Source organism: Carlito syrichta, unplaced genomic scaffold (genome assembly GCF_000164805.1).
Source record: "Carlito syrichta isolate Samal-C Ts95f unplaced genomic scaffold, Tarsius_syrichta-2.0.1 Scaffold313764, whole genome shotgun sequence".
Lineage (NCBI taxonomy): Eukaryota > Metazoa > Chordata > Mammalia > Primates > Tarsiidae > Carlito > Carlito syrichta.
This window is the reverse complement of record NW_007257860.1, coordinates 9,042-23,306: the sequence shown is the minus strand read 5'-3', so window position 1 is coordinate 23,306 and position 14,265 is coordinate 9,042. Positions and strand designations below refer to the sequence as shown.

General features: G+C 37.9%; 1 pseudogene; it reads right to left on the bottom strand.

The window, feature by feature from the left end:
• Positions 1–1,109: 1,109 nt before the first annotated feature.
• Positions 1,110–1,501, bottom strand: LOC103273143 (annotated as a pseudogene).
• Between the last annotated feature and the right edge of the window lie 12,764 nt (positions 1,502–14,265).

The following is a 14,265-nucleotide window of genomic DNA, read 5'->3' as shown; positions in this document are numbered from 1 at the left end:
GCCACTGCACTCCAGTCTGGGTGACAGAGTGAGACTCCAACTCAAAAAAGAAAAAAAGAAGAATGGAAGGCAGGAGGAGGTGAAGATTCTAACATCTAAAGTTTCAACAGCAAAGAGGTTACCTGCAGTAATAAACCTACAGTCAGTCACAGAACCCATCACAAGAGGTAGGTTGCCCCCCCCACCAAGAGATATACTAAAGCTGAGAAATCTCTACTAGTAGGTATTTGGGTCTTGGGGTTTTTTGTGTTTCTTTCACTCTTTTTGTTTGTTTGTTTGCTTGTATTATTTGTTTGCTTTATTTATTGGTTGGTTGGTTGGTTTTCTTTTTTCTTTCCTCCTTTTTTGGCACAAAAGTATTGTATTTACAAAAATGGCACAAAAGTGAATTCAACACTCAATGCACATGCACACTTTATTCACATCTTCAGCAACAAAAGGTATTCTAACACTACAGAACTGAATTAGAATACTAGCTTCACTGGCAGCTGTTAAGCATTAGAGTCACATAAGTTACACCAGAATGGGCAAATGTTGCCCAAGTAAAATCCTACTGCTAAAGCTGAAACAAGTATAAAGCCATTCAAGCTCAAGCAGAGATTAATTGGAGCAAATCTATTGGAGCCCCATCCATCTATCTGTGTTTGAGATAAATGATTTTTCTTCTAACTTGTGGTCTTAAACTTCTGTTTTACAAAATTCAAGAGGAAAATACAGACTAAATCAATACACTAGAGGTTGTACTAAATAAGAGTAACATATAAAGCTATAATTAAGGTGAAATAATGAAAACCAAAACATCAAAAATGTTAAGATTTTCTTGTTACTTGTTGGAACCAGTACTACACTAGGAGTTAGGTAATAGATACAATTATTTTCAAGTAGATTACTTATTTTGCTCTAACATGTCCTTCCCATCAGTTCACTGTTAAACTAATCAAAAACTCTATACATGTATATCCCCTTATAATAACTGCATACACTAGTGCTACCCACAAAGCTGTCAGTCTCAAATGACTTAATGAATGAAAGAAAATAAGATGTAGATCAGTAACATATTGAGGAGAAATAATGGGATTTAGAAGACTCGTGCAGTTCAACTCTTTTAATCAGCCAGTCAGCTTGCTAGCAACAAGAGATGGCTTTCATTGAGGAAGGAGTGGGAATGTGATCACCAGTGACTGCCATCTTCTCCAGAACTGCAATAGGAAGTTGCTTGTTCTTCATTTTTTGCTTTAGCCATGCTGTAACCCCCAAAATCAAAATATTTTTTCCCTTTCTGCAATCGTTTCCTTAAGAAATGCAAACCTCCAGGTTTTATCTCAGATGAGGATATCTTGTTTTTAATTTTGTTTCTTCAGCTTTTTCTGGACTAGACATTTTATCTTCCATTTCCTTCTGCTTCACCATGGAGGATGCCTCCGGGACTTCCATAGACATATTACTCCCTCTGCAGATGAGACAGAAAAATATACAATTAGTGGGTGGCCAAGGCCACCCAGCTGCCTGAGGCCCACCTGCAGCCCACACCACTCTCCCAGTACCTGCTCTTTCTTCCTTTTTTTCCCTCTCTTTGTTTTTTCTTTGTTCTTTTTTCTTCTTTTTCCCTTTTTTCCCCCTTTTTTCTCTCCTTTTTCCCTCTTTTCTTTCCTATACTCTATCTTGGATGCAGGGACTACATAAGCATACCCACTGTAAGATCAAATTATGTGGAGACAGAGAGTGAGACCCAGCTGGCCAATTCATCAAATAGGAAGCACTGTAGGTTCTGAATCCTTGGAGCCCTCCCACAACCCTTAGTAAGTGCTCAAAATTGTAAAGCAATAGCACAGCACCTAACCCCCAGCCCTATTTCATAACCAAGCAAACACAGAGGCCTAGCTCAGGGAAGGACAGAAAGTAGAGCAAATATCAGAAGTGACTACTTCTCCATTCCCCTCTGAGCAATGGAATTAAAGAGAAAGACATAAGAATTGCTACAAATAAAGAAAAACCATTGTAAAATTACTGGTAACTTTCAGATCCCCAACAAAGAAACAGTGTCTGAAAGAACAGCTATGGGAGCACAGACAATGGTTATCTCCAAGAATAACTGCACCCAGAAGGTACTTACAGAGATCAGAGAATCGTTGGCTAAAATGAATAAAAATCAAAAAATGCAAGGGCTAAAATTAAATTGCAATGGAGTTGTACAGACTCAAGAAAGAGTATTTTAGAAATACCAGAAATAAAGAACACCATCCAAGAAATAAATAACAAACTGACAAGCACAGAAAGAAGAGAGCTGGGAGACCAAAATATAGAATTAACCCAATTTATTAAAAATATTTTAAAAATTAATAAGAAAGTAGAAACTCTCCAAGAGATATGTGATTTTATCAAGAAGCCAAACTTATGACCTATGTCTGATAGATATACCTGACATAGAAAAAGAAACAGAAAACAACTTGGGGCAAACATTCCATGAGGTCATTCAAGAAAACTTTCCTCATCTGGCCAGAGAGGCAACCATACAAGCCCAAGAGATTCAGAGAACCCCTGCAAGACACATTATAAGAAAACCAAACCCTAGACACATAGTGACTTGCCTACACAAAAATGGTACAAAATTAAAAATACTAAAGACAGCAAGGCAAAAGGTCAGACTACCTACCAGGTAAGATAAATCAGAATCATTCCAGACTTATCTGCAGAAACAATAGAAGCCAGAAGAAATTGGACCCTAATCTTTAATGTTCTCGAAGATAAACAATGTCATTCAAGAATTTCCTACCCAACCAGGTTAAGCTTCATCAGCAATGGAGAATTAAAATCCTTCCTAAACATCTAATCCCTAAGAGAATATGCTGTTTCCAGACCAGCTCTACAGGAGATATTTTAAAAGGTGCTGTGCACAGAAGTTAAAAGAAACAAAAGAAAGACCATACACTTCACAAGATCATAAACACAAAACCAATGGAGCCTACAGCACACTTGCAAAAATGAAAACACGCACATATAATAACACAGAGGTGAAAAGAACACACAACAGTCTTATAAAAACCTATGACAGGGACAAACTCTCACATTTTAATAATCAACCTGAAAGTGAATGGACTAAATGCACCACTGAAAAGACATAGAATGGCAAACTGGATAAAAGAGCACAGCCCAACAATATGCTGCCTCCAGAAAACACACCTCATGACAAGGACACCCACAGAATTAAAGTTAGAGGATGGAGAATAAACTTTCAGGTGAATGAAAAACAAAAAAGGCCGGAGTCATGATTTTAATATCAGACAAAACAGCCTTAAAACTATCAAAAAATTTAAAAGACATAGAAGAACACTATATAGTTATAAAAGGCTCAATCTATTCACAAGAAATATCTATCTTAAACAGATATGCAGCCAACTCAGGAGCACCAAGATTTATAAAGCAACAACATAAACTAGAAAAGGACATTGAGTCTATTACTATCATAACTGGAGACTTAAATACCCCACAAATAATCCAGATCAATCATTGAGGCAATAAATCAATATGGAGATCTGGAGCCTTAACTTGACACTTGATCAGATGGACTTAATAGATACCTACAGAATATTCCACCCAATAACCATGGAATATATATTCTATTTATCACCACATGGAACATACTCCAAGATTGACCACATCTTCAGTCATAAATTTTTTTTTTTTTTTTGAGTTGGAGTTTCACTCTGTCACCCAGACTGGAGTGCAGTGGCCGCTCCTGGCCACCGCAGCCTCGACCTGCTGGGCTCCGGCAATCCTTCCGCCTCAGCCTTTCAAGTAGCCAGAATTACAGGCATGCATTACCATGCCCAGCTGACTTTTTTATTTTATTGTAGAGATGAGGTCTCGCCAAGTTGTCCAGGCGGGTCTCGAACCCGTGAGCTCAGACAATCCACTCACCTCAGCCTCCCAAAGCACAGGATTACAGACTGAGCCACTGAGCCCAGCTTCAGCCATAAATTAAGCATAAACAAATTTCACAAGATCAAAATACTGCTACGCACCTTCTCAGACTATGGTGGAATAAAAATACAAATCACCATGAACAAGATCCCCCCAAAACACAAAAAGACATGGACACTAAACATGATGATGCTGAACAACTCCTGGTTCCACACAGAAATCAAAACAGAAATTAAAAGATTCTTGGGAAAAAAATGAAAACGAAGACATATTACCCAAATCTCTGGGATGGCTGCCATAAAAACGGTACTTAGAGGGAAATTTATTTATACACATGCTTCAAAAAAATAGAAAGATAGCAAGTTAACAGCTTAAGGAAGCACTAAGGGAGATGGAAAAGCAGACCATCAAAACTCTCACTTCAGCAGAAGAAACTCGATTACCAAAGTAAAAGCCCAAATATGGGACATAGAAGACAAAAATGTCTTAGAAAAAACTCAATGACACAAAAAACTGGTTCTTTGAAGGTATAAACAAGATTGATTGACCCCCACCAGCCAAATTGACCCCCCAAAAAAGGGAGAAAAAGTCCAAATAAATACAATCAGAAATGCAAAAGGTCAAATCACAACTGACCCTGAAGACACTCAAAAGATTATCAGAGATTACCATACACACGTATATGGAAACAAACTCAGAAACCTAAATGAAATGGAGGACTTCCTGATACCACACAATCTCCCAAGGTTGAAACAAGAAGTAATTGAGACCCTTAATAGACCAATAACAACCCAAGAAATTGACTTTGTCATAAGAAAACTACCTGCAAAAAAAAAAAAAAACCCCTGAACCAAATGACTTTCCAGCAGAATTCTACAAAACATACATGAAGGAGCTGATACCAATCCTATTGAAAGCATTCCAGGCAATTGAGAAAGGCAATATTTCCCCAAATCATTTTATAAAACTACCATCACACTGATACCGAAACCTGGAAAAGAGAACTATATGCCAATATCCCTGATGATTCAACAAAATTCTAGCAATAGGACACAACAACACATCTCAAAAATAATCCACTGTGACCAAGTAGGCTTCATTGTCAGAGTGCAGGCCTGGTTCAACATCTGCAAGACCATAAATGTATTTAAATACATTAAAAGATATAAAAACAATTACCACATAATTATATCACTAGACGCAAAAAAGCTTTCAACAAAATCCTGCATCCCTCTTAGATAAAAACACTTGAACGCCTAGGCATAGAGGGAACATATCTCAAAATAGTAAGAGCCATCTACAATAAACTCACAGTCAACATATTGCTAAACAGACAGAAATTGGAAACATTTCCCCTGAAAACTGGAATAAGACAAAGCTGCCCACTCTCACCCCTCCTGTTCAACACAGTTCTGGAAGTCCTAGCTAGAATAATCAGACAAGTGGAGGAAATCAGGGATATCCAAATAGGAAAAGAGAAAGTTAATATCCTTCTTTGTTGACAATATAATCCTATACCTTGAAGCCCCAAGACAATCTGCCAAAAACTTCCATGCACTGATAAAGGACTTTGGCAAAGTCTCAGGGTACAAAATCAATGTACAAAAGACAGTCACATTTTTTATACCAAAAACAAACAGGTGGAGAACCAATAAAAAGCATAATTCCATTCACAATAGCCACACACACACAAAAAAGAAAGAAATACCTTGGCATCTTCCTAACCAAAGATGTGAAAGACCTTTAAAATGAAAAATATAAAACACTGCTCAAAGAAATCAAAGACACAAGTTAAAAATATTTCATGTTCCTAGATTAGAAGAATCAATATTCTTAAGATGTTCATCCTACCTAAAGCAATCTACAGACTCAACACAATATCCATTATATTACCAACATCATTTTTCTCATACCTGGAAAAAACAATAAAGAAATTCATATGGAAACATAAACGACCACCAATAGTCAAAACAATCCACAGTGAAAGAAACAAAACTGAAGGTATCATACTCCCAGACTTTAAACTTTATTATAAGGCTACAATAATCAAAACATCCTGGTATTGGTACAAGAACAGGCAAGCAAAACCTCAGTTTCTCAACAAACTCATCTTCAACAAAGCCTACAACAACAACCACTGGGGAGAGGAGAACCTATTCAGTAAATGATGCTGAGAAAGCTGGCTGACCACATGCAGAAGAATAAAACAGGACCCCTACCTATCACAATACACAACTCTCAATGGATCAAAGACCCAAAAGCCTCAAACTGTAAGAATCTTAGAAAATGCAGGCAACACCCTTACAGAAACTGCAATAGGCATCTAATTCCTGATCAAAACCCCAATAATTCATGCTATAAGAGATAAGATTTGCAAGTGGGATGTAATCAAATGGAAAAGTTTCTGCAAAGCAAAATAAACCATTAAGAGAGTGGAAAGATAGCCCACAGAACGGGAAAAAAATATTTGCCAACTGTATACCTGACAAAGTCCTAACATCCAGGACTTACAAGGAACTTAAATGTGCCAAATGGAGGGAAAAAAAAAAGCCCTATTAAAAAGTGGGCAACAAATATGAGTAAACACTTCTTTAAAAAAAATATATGAGCAGCCAACAGATACATGAAAAAAGCTCAGCCTCACTAATCATCAGAGAAATGCAAATCAAAACCACACTGAAATACCACCTAACTCCATTCAGGATGGCCATCATTAATAACTCAAAAAACAACAAATGCTGTCAAAGATGCAGAGAAAAGAGAATGCTTCTACACTGTTGGTGTAAGTGTAACTAGTACAACTGCTGTGGAAAGCAGTGTGGCGATTTCTCAAAGGTCTAAAAGTCAGCCTTTCATATGACTCAGCAATTCCCCTTCTTGGACTATACCCAGAGGAATTCAAATCATTCTACAAAAAAAGATACCTGTGAACACATGTTTATTGCAGCATTCTTTTTAATGGCAAAACCATGGAACCAACCATGCTGCCCATCAAAATTGACTGTATAAAAAAGGTGTTGTACATATACATGATGGAATATTACCCAGCCATAAAAAAGGACAAAATTATGAACTTCACAGCAACATAGATGGATTTAGTATCTACTAAGTGATCTATCACAGAAACAAAGAACTGAGTACCACATGTTCTCACTCATAAGTAGATCCTGAATATTTATTATAATACTACATGAAAGATATTGGCAGTAGCAGAGCACTGCCAGGGAATGGGGGGGCATATAACATCAATAAGGTACCTGATCCCAAACCAGGCAAAGTGAGAACCAATAGGAGGCCTAAACTTCACCTGTACGATGACCACTTATGTACCTAACTCTGAATTGCACCCCATATTTTTAAAATAAAATAAAATAGCACCAGCAATCCCCAAAACCTTAATGGGTTGACACTCAAAAAAAGGGTTTCCGAGATCCCAAGCAATGGAATCTATCCAGAAAACCTGTCTCTGATGACAGACATAAAATTTAGACTATGAGTAGCAAAGACATTCGATGACATATATGAGAATGTGGGCACATAGATATCCAGGCCATGAAAACAGTACAGGAAATGAAAGCTGAGCTGACCATTATAAAAAAGGACCAATCTGAATTCCTGAAAATGAAGAATTATTTCTTGAATTTCAAAATACACTAATAGGCCTCAATAACAGAATCAACCAGGCAAAGGAAAGAAATTCAGATCTTGAGTATGAAACTACTGAACTAACCTATACAGACAAAAACAAGAAGGAAAGGCTTAGAAGAAATGGGAAAAGTCTATGAGCGATTAGAAATTATATAAAGAGAACAAATCTATAGTTCCCTGGCATTCCTAAGAGAGAAGGGGAAACTGAGAATATCCTGGAACAAACCTGCCAAGATGTCATCTAAGAAAATTTCCTTTATCTCATTAGAAAGGCAGGCATGCAGACACAAGAGATTAAGAGAACTCCTGCAAGGCATTATACAAGAAGACCATCCCCAAAATACACAACAATCCATATCCACAAGGTGAGCATGAAAGAAAAAAATCCTAAAAGTAGCTAGAGAGAAGGGACAGTCCAGCTACAGAAAAGGACCATCAGAATTGCAGCAGACTTCTCAACAGAAACCCTACAAGCCAGAAGATACTGGGGTTACATCTTTAACATTCTTAAAGCAGAGTAATTCAAGCCAAGAATTTCCTGCCCAGTCATGCTAAGCTTCATTAATGAAGAATTAAAACCCTTCCCAGACATCCAATCCTTAAGAGAATATACCACCTCCAGACCAGGTCTGCCTGTCAGAGATGCCTGAAAAAGTCCTAAGCAAGAAATGAAAGAATGATTCTCCCTATCACAAAAACACAAGGAAGCACAGAGTTTATAGATCATACAAATCAACCACTAAACCTAAAAAACAAAGCAGCTCTCATCAACACATTGAACATACTCCCAAGATTGACCACATACTTGGGCATAAATCAAGTGTGAATAAATTTCAAAAGGTTGAAACTATGCCAAATACCTTCTCAGACCAAGTGTAATAAAAATAAATTTCATTTTTTTAATCCAGTCCTCTTTTGATGGGCAGCATGACCTCTCACAGAAACAAAGATCCAAGTATCACATGTTCTCACTCATATAATGGACCTTGAAAATCCAATGTAATACTATAAGAAAATGACTGACAGTACTGGGAAACTATGGGGGGGAGGGGGATGGGATTACAGTAGCAAATATCTGTCTGGGGATGGGAAAACACCTCTTATCAACAGGGTGCCTAAATGAAACATAATTGTACACCTAACTCTTAACTGTACCCCACAAAGCCATAATAAAAAATATTGATTAACAAAAGGAAAAAAAAATTTCATTACCAACAGGAACCCTTCAAAACACACAAATACATGGAAATTAAACAACATGTTTCTGAATTACTTTGAGGTTAACACAGAAATCAAGGCAGAAATAAAAAAGATTCCCCACAAATGAAAACAAAAACACAACACACCAAAAACACAGGGATGCCACAAAAGTGATGCTGAGAGAAAGGTTTATAACATTGCACATACATTTCAGGAAACTTGAGGAATTTCAGGTAAACAGCCTAATGTCACATGTAAGGGAGCTGAAAAGACAAGAACAATTAAACCCTAATTTCAGCAGAATAATCTGGATTACTAAGATAAAGTCACAATTTCAGGAAATAGAAGCCAAAAATATTATAGAAAGGATCAACATGACAAAACACTTTTTTGAAAGGATAAATAAGATTGATAGGCTCCTGAGCAGATTAACAAAAAAAGAGAGAAAATTCAAATAAACACAATTAGAAATGAAAAAGGTGATGCTACAACCAATCCTAAAGAAATACTAAAGATTATCAGAAAATACTGTAAACATCTGTATGCAAGTAGGTTAGAAAATCTAGAAGAAATGGAGGAATTCTTGGCATCACATAACCTCAAGATTGAAAGAGAAAAAAACTGGAGGAATTCCTGGCCTCACATAACCTCCCAAGATTGAAAGAGAAAGAAACTGAAACCCTAAACAACCAATAACAATCAAAGAAATAGATTCAGTAATAAGAAACACACATACACATACACGCACACAGCCATAGGCCACATAGTTTATCAGCTGAATTCTACAAGACATATAAGGAAATGCTAATACCAATCCTACTGAAAGTATTCAGGCAATAGAAAAGGTAGAAATTCTCTCTAACTCATTTTATGAAGCCAATATCATCCTGATACCACAACATGACAAAGATTCCACAAGGAAAGAAAACTACAAACCAATTTCCTTAATGAGCATAGATTCAAAAATTATCAGTAAGATTCTAGCAAATCATATCCAACAGCACATTTCAAAAATCATCCATCACAACCAGGTGGGCTTTATTCCCCGGATGCAAAACTGGTTCAACATACATAAACCAACAAATTAATCCAATATATGGGTATAAACCAAGATACGATTATCTCATTAGATACAGAAAAAGCATTTGATAAAATTAAATAGACTTTATTGATAAAAACTCTCAAACACCTCAGCATCAAAGGTATATTCCTCAAAATAATAAGAGCCATCGATGACAAACCTGTGGCCAGCATCATACTTAATGGGCAGAAACTGAGAGCATTCCTCATAACAACTGGAAAAAGAGAAAGATACTCACTCTATTTAACATAGTACTGGAAGTCCTAGCCAGGGCATTCAAACAGGAAAAGAAATTAAAGGTATCCAAATAGGAAAAAAGGAAGTTAAATTATCCCTCTTTGCAGATGATATGATTCTATACTAGAAACTGCTAGAAAGTCTGTCAAAAGCCTTGCACTCACAAAAAAAAAAACTTTGGTAACATCTCAGGTTATAAAATTCGATAAGCAAAAACAGTGGCATTTCTATACATCAACAACAAGCAGGCAAATAATCAAATAAAAAACACAATTCCACTCACAACAGCCAGAATAAACAAAATAGCATCTATCTAACAAATAGGTGAAAAACCCTTACTATGAAAATCACAAAACACTGCTAAAGGAATCAAGAATGACACAAATGGAAGAGCAACTCATGTTCATGGTTTAAAATAATCAATATCATCAAGATATCTGTCCTACCCAAGGCAATCTACAGAATCAAAACAATGCCTATCAAATTACCAGCGTCATTTTCCATAAACCTAGAAAAGATAATACAGAAAGTCATATGCAAGCAAAAGAAAGAAAGAAAAACCCTGAATAGCTAAAGCAATTCTAAGCAAAATGAACAAAGCTGGAGGCATCACACTTCCAGATCTCAAACGTTACTACAAGGCTAGAGTAACCAAGACAACATGGTACTGTTACTAAAATAAACACATAGACCAGTGAAACATGACAGAGAACCCAGAAATAAAACTATGAACCTTCAACCAACTCATCTTCAAGCCAAACAAAAACATTGGAGAAAAGAAACCATATTTAGCAAGTGATGCTGGGAAAACTGGCTAGCCACATACAGAAGAACAAAACTGGATCCCCACCTACCACCATACACAAAAATTGACTCAAAATGGATCAAGGACTTAAATGTGAAACCTCAAGCTATAAGAATCTTAGAAGAAAACTTAAGGAATACCCTCCTAGACACCAGTTTGCAATAAATTCATGCCTAGGTCCTCAAAAGTAAATGCAGAAAAAGCAAAAAATTGACAGGTGAACCTTATCAAACTGAAAAGTTTTTGGACGTTAAAAAAAAAACCATCAAGAGAGTATAGATACAGTCCATAGAATGGAAAAAAAGTGCAAGCTATGCATCTGACAAACCTTTAACATCCAGAATCTACAAGGAACTGGAATGAATTGACAGGAAATAAGCAATAACCCCATCAAAAAGTGGGCAAAAGTTATGAAAGGACACATCTCCAACAAAGACATACAAGTAGCCAAAAAACATTTGGAAAAATGCTCAGTTTCACTAATAATAAGAGAAATGCAAATTAAAACTACAATGAGATACCACTTCGCACCAGTCAAGATGGCTATCATTAAAAATTCCAAACACAACAGGTATAGGTGAGGCTTCAGAGAAAAGGGAGCACTTCTACACTCTTGGTGAGAATGTAACCTAGTTCAGTCTTTGTGGGAAGCAGCATGACATTTTCTCAAAGAATTTAAAATTGTGCTGCCTTACAATCCAGCAATCCCACTTCTTGAAATATGCCCAGAGGTCCATAAATCGCTCTACCAAGAAGAAACCTTCACTAGTATATTTATTGCAACATTGTTCACAATAGCAAAAACATGGAACCAACACAAATGCCCATTGAAAGTGTATTGGGGGGAGTTCCGGTAAGATGGCGATGGCGTAGGTGGATTTGTGAGATTCTTGGAATGTGAGTTCCCAAAAAGACTCTTACTTTTCTTCCCCCACGCCTCCGTCAGCCACACTGGTCCAAGGTCCAGGGACCTTCAGTACAACGCAAGGCTGGATAATGTGGCCCCTGGCTGCTGTTGCTCCACTATATGTGACTCCTGCTACACGGGAGTCCTGGGTCTCGGCTCCCTCCCTGGCTACATCATCTCGCCCAGCACCCAGCACCAAGCTGCCGGTCACCCAGGGAGGCTCTGGGCGCCCGCCCCTCAGAGATACTGGTCCCATTTCTGGCTGAAGTACCTGGTACCTCTGAGGGGTCCAGGGTCAATCTCTCTGCCCACTGACTGCCCTTTGGAGCTTTGGAGCTCTGGAGCTCTGGGCATACCCCGGCTGAGGCATTCAGTGCATGATGAGGTGCTGATTGAAGTCTCTCAGCTCCAGAGGAGGGAACTTCTGACCCCTCCTCCACCCCAGCCTGCTGGTGGGACCCCGGATCCAGTGCTCAGCTGTGCAGCTGATCCCTGGTGCCTCCCACTCCAGCACAGTCCATCACAGTGGAGCACACAGGGACCCAGATGAGCAGAGAGAAAAAAATCTGTGAAAGTGAAGCTGCCACCTTGGCCATTCTGCAGGCAGAGATTTGCATTGCCCCACCCACCTATCAACAGCCTCCACCTTGGTTCCTAAGGTAACATCGCTAAACAGGAGACAAAGCCCCTCCCATGCTGAATCAGACAAAGGCAACATCACAAATGTCCCAGGCAGCAGGCTAAAAAAACAAACCCAAATTGCTAGTAAATCTAGTTGCCTGCAAGGAGAACAAAGGGGAGAGGCTGGAGATCAGAGCTGAAGAGACACTCAGGAAAGATTCCAGAGCTAGTCTGATCTCTTATTTTGATTTTTTATTTTATCATTTTCACTGTTTGTTTTGCTCACTTTTATTCACTTTCTGACTTACACTATCTGTTTCATGATTTTATTGGTCTGTCTCTGCATAGCTACCAGTATCCTTTAGGGAATTTGACTGACGTGTTTTTTTCACATCTCTCCAGCCTTGTGTCTCTTTTTCACCTGTTAGTTGGTATGTATGTCTGTTTTCCCTCTCACTCTCCTCTCTTTCTAACTTCCTATTGACCTCCCCTTCCTCCATTATTTTCCTCTTTTGTACCTCCTTCTGATCCAGGGACCAAACTTATATACTGCTGCACAGACAGATTGTAAGGTAGTGGGAAATAAGTTCCAGTGTGCTCATACACCTGTGGGTAGATGCTGGAATCAGCATATAGATTCTGAATCACAGCCTCTCCATCAATTAAACCTCAAAACTGCAATAAGTACAGCCCACAGTCCACACTTCAACCTCAAAAGTGAACAAAGCCAAAGGACCTTCATAAGGAAGAACAGGAAATTGCACAAGTGAAACAAAAGCAACCCCACCTTCCCTGAAAAACAGAATTAAAGAAGGGGAGGGAAAGGAGGTGAGAGAAAAAAATCTACACAAATGAAGAAAAACCAAAAGAAGAGTATGGGTCTCTCCCAGACCCCTGGGAGGGCAGACACTGAGAAAACTGACTTTGGAATGTAAACAATGAAGAGCCCCCAGAATGACTGATCCCAAACTACAAACCTAGATATCAATACATTAATGGAGAGATTAAAAAGAATTGAGGAGAGACAAGAAGAAACTAGGAAAGAGCTGATATCTGAGATAATACAAAAAATCAATGAAACAAAAAGCTGGTTCTTTGAAAGGATAAACAAGATCAATGGTCCCCTAGCTAGACTGACCAAGAAAAAGAGAGAAAAAACCAAATACGCACAATCAGAAACACAAAAGATAAAGTCATATCTGACACTGAAGAAATACAAATGATCATTAGAGATTACTATGTACACTTGTATGGAAACAAATTTGAAAACCTCAAGGAAATGGAGGACTTTCTGTCATCACACAACCTGCCTAGGTTGAAACAAGAAGAAATTGAGATCCTAAATAGACCAATAAAAACCAAGGAAATTGATTACATAATAAGAAAACTGCCTACAAAAAAAAGTCCTGGACCAGATGGCTTTCCAGAAGAATTCTACAAGACATTTAAGGAGGAGATGATTCCAATTCTACTGAAGGTATTTCAAGTGATTGAGAAAGATGGAACTCTCCCCAAATCATTTCACAAAGCTAAAATCACATTGATACCCAAGCCAGGTAAAGACCCAACAAAGAAAGAGAACTACAGGCCAATATCTTTGATGCACATAGATGCTAGAATTCTCAACAAGATCCTAGCAAACCGGATTCAATAACACATCTCAAAAATCATCCACCATGACCAAGTAGGCCTCATTCCTGGCATGCAAGGCTGGTTCAACATTCGGAAAACCATAAATGTAATTAAATACATCAACAAATGTCAAAACAAAAACCACATGATTATATCAATAGATGCAGAATAAGCTTTTGATAAAATCCAGCACCCCTTTCTTGATAAAAACCC